Raw genomic sequence first — 7,912 nt, 5'->3', positions numbered from 1 at the left:
ATGGGAAACAAGATATGGTGGCCGCCTGACAGGAACAGCATCTCCGGTAAGCATTCGATCACTTACGACAGACGTTTGACCCAGAGGGCGGTCATCGAAGTCGAATATTTGCCTGTAGGCCACTAGGATGTGGTGGAGTTCCGCGGCTTGACAAGTCGGCAGGTCAGGATCAATCATCTTAGTAATTTCGCCTGGGACTCAACTCGCCAGGCCGGTTGCGAAAAAAATAAAACGAGCAAGTTTCAGAGTCTAATCTAGCGATGTCGCATGCATCAAGAGCTGACACGTTGGCCACTGAGATGCCTTGAGGGAGAGCTTGGGTCGAGATGCTGAAGTTGAGAAGCGAGAGCTGAACGTGCTTGTAGACAACATTCACGGGTTGAGAGGCACAGGAATATTGCGGGTCAAAATCACGTCATCTAGTGGAGGTACTACGAAGTCGTCGTCGGGGGCTGGTGATGCTGTCGTCGAGGCAACACGCGAGTCGCCTTGGGTGACAACCGAACGTAATCGATAGAGCATGAGTGGTGTGACGGTGAAGGTGCAACATCAGGCAGTAGAGGAAGCTCAAGTGGAAGGACTCCGGCTGGACATTCATTGGGGGCGGGACGCGCCGACGAGAAATCGAGTCCGATAATGACGTTGTTAGGACACTGCTCGATAACAGTAAGCAAAACAAGTGTATGGTGACCAGCGACGGTGATACGCGCTGTGTACATTCCGATGGATGGATGGATGCCAAACTTTTATGAATGTCCTGAGGTACGCGACTCAGCGCGCTGCGGGCCGCTCCCACGTTGGGAGAGTCAGGCCATGCCCGACCGCCGCATCGTGGGCCGTCTGGACAGCCCATAGTTGGCTCGGGGCTCTTGATAGTGGAGAGCCACTTGTCCTCCTTGATTTGTTCCGTGCCTCGCAACGAGAGGCAACGCCAGAGCATATGGTCTAGACTAGCGATGTCGTTGCAGTGCCTACAAGAACTAGTGGCATTGGTGTCGGGACGAAGTTTGTGGAATAAAGCCGGGCTGGCACACGAGCCTGTTTGCGTTAATCTGAGGGTTAATGCCTGCGCTCTACTTAACTTCTTGTGAGGAAGGGGAAAGTCTCTCCTGCCGAGATAAAAGTGCCGAGATCCGTGAAGAGAATAATACCACTAGCGGTGGGGCAAGTGCTTTCTTGAGGCAATGACGAAGTTGATTACTCCTCACGGAGATTTCTGCCCCAGTATCGACGAGTGCGGAAACAGTTAAGCCGTAAACGTCGCCGTTGATCAAGTTTCGTCGAATCCGCAATATGTGGAGAGGACCTGAGGTAAAATTCCATGATCCAGCGTCACCTTTAAGAGCTGCATCCCTTTGTTTCCTTGTAGGAGGTTGGGTGGGGATGTTGGGTGTCGTCGTAGAGGCGAAGGAGACGACGGAGGACGCGCCAGCGTCGAATGGGTCTGGCGACCTCGGGGCAACGGGAAGCGCCTGTGCGGAGTAGTGGTGGCAACGACGTTGTACGGCTCAAAAGACTAGAAGCGGCGAAACCTATGACTGTTTTATGGCTGAGTGGGCGGAAGATGGCCGTAGCTGTCGGAGCGGCTAGCAATGTAATGGTGGTTCGACGATGACACCCAACTGTTGGAATGGCGCGTGATGTGACCACGATATGTCGTCACTTCTGCTACGGCGCCGCTCCACCAAATTGCCACGGAGATTTACGAATACACGAGGAAGAGACGAAATCGTATATTACAATAATTGCAGGCAGCTGCTACCGCGGAATGTCTGACAGAATCTCCCGCGACATGGACCGTCTTCTCTCTCTTCGTGGAGCGAAGCGGTCCTTTAACGGCATGTTAGTACGCAGTGAATCGTAACAATATTGTCAAGGAAAGCTTGGATGCATGAGATTCGTCCATTTCAAATCATTATCAGCTCGAGCGTACAAACACGCTGTTTAGGTGACGACACAGGGTTTAATTGTGCAAGTATTCATAATAACGTCCTCAACAAGTGTTCCTTTTGGTCATCCACATTGATTTCCATCACATACATCGTCAAAGCATAACTGAGTCGAACTGTTAATAATTCGACTCTTGCACTGGCTAATCCGCATGCGAAAATGGATTGAGCACCTGATGTCATCATCATCATCATCATCATCATCATCATCATCATCCTGGTTATGCCCACTGCTGGCCAAAGGCCTCTCCCATACTTCTCCAAGCACCCCGGTCATGTATTAATTGTGGCCATGTTGTCCTCGCAAGCTTCTTAATCTCATCCGCCCACCTAACTTTCTACCACCCCCTACTACGCTTCCCTTCCTTGGAATTCAGTCCGTAACCCTTACTGACCCGGTTATCTTCCCTCCTCATTACATGCGCTGCCCATGCCCTGCCCATGCCCATTTCCTTTCCTTGATTTGAACTAAGCTGCCATTACCTCGCGTTTGTTCCCTCACGCAATCTGCTCTCATCTTATCCCCTTAACGTTACACCCATAATTCTTCTTTTCATAGCTCATTGCGTCATCTGCAATTTAAGTAGAACCCTTTTCCAAAGCCTCCAGGTTTCTTCCTTGTAGGTGAGTACTAATGAGGCACAGCTGTTATAAACTTTTCTCTTGGGGGATAATGGCAACCTGCTGTTCATGATCTAGGAAGGCCTGCCAAACGCACCCCAGCCCTTTATTCTTCTGATAGTTTCAGCCTCATGATCCGGATCCGCGGTCACTACCTGTCCTAAGCAGATGTATTACATCACTAATTCCAGTGCCTCGCAACCTATCGTAAACTGCGGTTCTCTTCGGAGATTGTTAAACAATACTTTAGTTTTCTGCAGATTTTTTACACCCACCCTTCTGCTTTGCCTGTCTAGGTTAGTGAGCATGCATTGCAATTGGTCCCCTGGTTTACTAAGCAAGGCAATATCATCAGCGAATCGCAAGTTAAGGTATTCTCGATTAACTCTTATCCCCAATCTTTCCCATTCCAGGTCTCTCAATACCTCCTGTAAACACTCTGTGAATAGCATTGGTGAGATCGTATCTCCCTGCCTGTCGCCGCTCTTTATTAGGGTTTTGTTTCTTTCTTTATGGAAGACTACGCTTATTGTGGAGCCACTATAGATATCTGTCAGTATTTTTACATGGGGCTCGTCTACATCGTGATCCCGTAATGCCTGCATGGCTGCTGAGGCTTTGAATGAATCAAACGCTTTCTCATAACCAATGAAAGCCGTATATAAGGGTTGGTTATATTCCGCACATTTCTCTATCACCGGATTGATAGTGTGAACATGATCTATTGTTGAGTAGCCTTTACGGAATCCTACCTGGTCCTTTGGTTGACCGAAGTCTAAGGTGTTTCTAATTATATTTGTCATTTCCATAGTAAATACTGTGTAGGTACCCGACAGTAAGATCGGTTTATAATTTTTCAAGTCTTTGGTGTCGCCTTTCTTATGGATTAAGATTATATTGGTGTTCTTCCAAGATTCCGGTACACTCCAAGTCATGAGGCATTGCTTATACAGAGTGGCCAGTATTTCTAGAACAATCTGCCCACCATCTTTCAACAAATATGTTGTTATCTGAACCTGCCCAGCTGTCGTCCCCTCTTGCATAGCTTCCAAGGCTTTGTTTACTTCTTCCGGCCTTACTTGTGGGATGTCCAATTCCTCTAGGCTATTTCCGCTTCCCTTATCGTCGTAGGTGCCACAGGTACCGTATAAATCTCTATACAGGTCCTCAGCCACTTGAACTATCTTATCCATATTGAAAATGACATTGCCGGCTTTGTCTCTTAACGCATACATGTGATTTTTGCCTATTGCGACTTTCTTCTTCATTGCTTTTAGGCTTCCTCCGTTCCTGAAACCATGCTCGATTATATCCAAATTATAGTTCCAAATGTCAGGTATCTTACGCTTGCTGATTACCTTGAAAAGTTCTGCCAGTTATAGGGTAAGAGGTTTTCTTATTTTGCCGTTTAATAAGATTTTTCGTATCCTATGATAGCTTATCGGTATCCTGCCTAATGAAGTTACCACCTGCTTCTATTGCACACTCCTTAATGATGCCCATAAGATTGTCGTGCATTCCTTCAACACTAAGGTCCTCTTCTACAGGTAAATCCGAATACCTGTTCTGCAGCTTGATCCGGAATTTCTACATTTTCTATGTTACTGCTAACTCATTCATCGGCTTCTTATGTACCAGTTTCTTCCGTTCCCTCCTCAGGTCTTGGCTAATTTGAGTTCTTACCATCCTACGGTCAGAGCAGCGCATCTTGCCGAGCCCCTCCACATCTTATATGGTGCCAGGGTTAGCGCAGAGTATGAGGCCTATTCCATATATAGTCTCGCCATTCGGGCTCCTCCACGTCTACTTTCGGTTATCCCGCTTGCCGAAGATGGTATTCATTATCCGTAAATTATTCCGTTATGCAAACTCTACTAATACCTCTCCTTTGCTGTTACTATAACCTATGCCATATTCCCCCACTGACTTGTCTCCAGCCTGCTTCTCGCGTACCTTGGCATTGATGTCGCCCATCAATATAGTGTATTTTGTTTTGACTTTACCCATCGCAGATTCCACGTCTTCATAGAAGCTTTCGACTCCCTGCTTGCCATGACTGGATGTAGGCGCGTAGGCCTGTACGACCTTCAATTTGTACCTCTTATTAAGTTTCACGAGACCTGCCACCCTCTCCTTAATGCTATAGAGTCTCTGTATGTTACCAGCCATGTCCTTAATAATCAGGAATCTGACTCATAATTCTCATCTCTCCTCTAAGCCCCGGTAGCACCGGACGTGCCCGCTTTTTAGCAATGTATATGCTTTTTTTTTCGTCTGAACCTCACTGAGCCCTATTATATCCCATTTACTGCACGCCAGATCCTGCAATAGCACAGCTACACTCAGCTCACTAGATGACGTTGTAGCGTGAAACTTGCCAGGTTCAGATTCCAATGGCGGCCTGTCCGGATCTAGAGATTCTTAGCACCGTCTGCTGTGGTCGCAGCCCTGAACGCCGCCGTGGTCAGTTGGTTTGCAGCCGCTTGGTACTGATGACCGGCGTTTGATTGTTGTATTCACATAGAAGGTTGTGGCCAAGTACTGAACCAGGGTGGCCAATCCTGCTCTGGTGAGGGAGTGCGTTACCGGTTCTGGTCACTGGGATCAAGCCGCACTGCATGCCTGTTCATGCCATTTTATCAAGAGGCAGATTTGTTTTCTTTAATCCGGTGTAAAATTGCGCGGCACCGGGATTTGAACCACGGTCCTGTTGCACGCGAGGCGGATGCTCTACCTCTACGCCATCACTAGCATTACATCACTTGATGTAATATTGTTCAAAAGTTAGTGCGCATAAACTTCCTGGCTATTGCAGTAAGTGAAAATATGAAATATATTGCCCTTTTTTTAGAACACTTCATGCACCGCATTTGTAAAAGGCACGCGATATTTTTGAAAGCATCTGATTAAAAATAAATGAGGTATTTATCTTCACAGATAATCGGCTAGGGCGATGCAAGTCTGAAACGTGGTCCCCCCGAATTAATACGAGAATCTTTCATCCACAAGCAAAAATCGAATTCCGGTTGCATTTCAAATTTTTTTAGTAGCAATATCAGAGGTGGTGGTGCCGTATAAAGGTATTGGGGCAAAAAACCCAAACTTTAATTCACATTCTTTGTGAGGTAATATAGCTTGACCATGTGAGAATGGCGGTAATATGAACCCCTAAATACTTGGACGAATCTAAAGGTTCTAAGGCAGTCTTGGCAAGTAACTACATCGACAAATTTCACATATTTATTGACAAACACATAAATATACATTAATCGGCGTTTATTTCCTTGAGGCATTTGCTACAGCAATTAGTTACGGCACCATACTCACAGAGAACTCCATTATTTATAAACATAACGGGTTCAGAATAATTAAAAACTTCGTAATTTAAGCCTGTTGTTAGCACTTAGTACGTTCGACATTTAGTCGTCACATAGGCATGTTGCTTAGTTTCTCAAAGAAGAAAATGGGCAGAGATAATTAAAATTTTGCCTCCTTTCAAGTTTAAAGTACGCGCTCAGTCGATATTGCTTCCAAAGGTGGGTCCTGATGACATCATCATGGCAGAGGAAGCAGCAATTGGCTGCCTGCAGAACCAACGCGGCATTTTGTGCGTTAATTAGGAACTCTGCACATAAGTGTTGACATTGCTTTGTTTCTATGTAAATGTGCAATACAGGGCACATATTAGGCTTCACCATTGTCCTCGGTCAGCGGAAAATGACTTTGTGCATTTCGAAATGGCGTACATCATGTCAGATGTGCGTGCATGGTTTCATTCGTGTCGGTTAATTGAGATTTCATACAAGCGTTATACTTATGTTTTTATGCGTTTTTGGGGAACGAGACCTGACACTGCCTTTCAATGAGAAGAAAAGGGGGCTAAAGTGGGTATAACTTGAAAAATTGTATGGGAGAGACGATTTACACTGCGTGTTAATTTTACAAGCAATTAAAACTGCTACTGCAACTGCGTGACAGGAACACCATCGGTGGAAGTTGTGCCGAATTCTGTAAGATCGCAAAAACAATGAGACTTTTGCGGCGAAAGCGTCAAGTGGCCCATTGAACGAAAAAAATTGGAGGACGCTTAAGCTTCGCCTTCAAGAGTGGGACGCGACAGCGTTCCCGTCGACCCGCCAAGGGGTATAAGACAATGCGCTACGGCACAGCAATCACTTACGATGCGCCCCGCATCGGACTTAGCGCCCACCTATCACGCGGTGAGCGTGGAGCGTTCGGCGCGGCAACGAAACGTGCGCCTGAGCGAACGAAACGAACCAAAGAACTCGGTGTCTCGGAGGGGAAACGATCTACGCCAGCCAAACGACGCGATCGGCACGGGCAGAGAGATAGATAGTAATCTAAACCGGAAGCACGGCGAAGCGTCGTCAGGGGAGAGGGAGTCCCGCGACGCGCCTGGCAGCGGTCCCAATGCGCGCGCGGCGCGCCTCCTGTCGGGGCAGCGCCGTACATTGAGAGGAGGGGGTCTTCTGTGTTTGCCGCAAGATGGCTCTGCGTGTGCGGAAAGCGCAGAAGAAATGCAGCGGAAACGCACTTCGCAACTCGTGTAATTGTGACTTCTGTACGTTACATGTTCATAATTACCGATATACACCGCAGTATAACTTTCCACGGCTCGTTTCGAAGGCAACACCGCATTCACTAGAGGCGCGTTTGCACCGCTTGGAAGCATCGAACTCGTGGCTGAGTGGTAGCGTCTCCGTCTCACACTCCGGAGACCTGGGTTCGATTCCCACCGGGCCAATCTTGGAAGTTGCTTTTTATTTATGAAGCGCCTGCCGTGATTTATCGCTCACGGTCAACGCCGCCGACGCCGACACCCGACGCCGACGACACCGGCTTTTCTGCGACACGAGCTCCTTAACGCTATCGCGTTAAAATTCGCCGTCTGTCGTCGCTAGCAGCGAAACGGCGCCTAAAGTCACATTGGCCGCGACGCCCCGTCACGAGAGCGCCTGAGCGGAGAAGAGCCGGCGAAAGGAAGCGCCTGCTGCAGCGTTGGCGCGACAGCTTTTGCGTCGCGGGAGAAGTTATGGCCGCCATGTCACGTCACCCTCGTTCTCGCAGTTCTCGGCTGCGTATGAATTGCGCATCGGTAAGGCCAAATCAAAACGCGATCGCCTGCCCGCGAGGAGTTTATTAAGGCGGAAGCCTTTAATGGCTCATTGTCAAGGTCATCTGCCGTTAGCACAAACTGTCACAGTTTTGCGGCCTCCTGATTGGTCTCCTCTGTCTTTCTTTCTTGGTTTTCTTTGCCATGCATACGTACCGGGTTCGTATCGTGATAACATCGCCCGCGCGCGCCGTACGCTGTCTATGCG

The sequence above is a fragment of the Dermacentor albipictus genome, chromosome 2 (genome assembly GCF_038994185.2).
Source record: "Dermacentor albipictus isolate Rhodes 1998 colony chromosome 2, USDA_Dalb.pri_finalv2, whole genome shotgun sequence".
In the NCBI taxonomy this organism is placed as follows: Eukaryota; Metazoa; Arthropoda; class Arachnida; order Ixodida; family Ixodidae; genus Dermacentor; species Dermacentor albipictus.
This window is presented reverse-complemented; position numbering follows the sequence as displayed.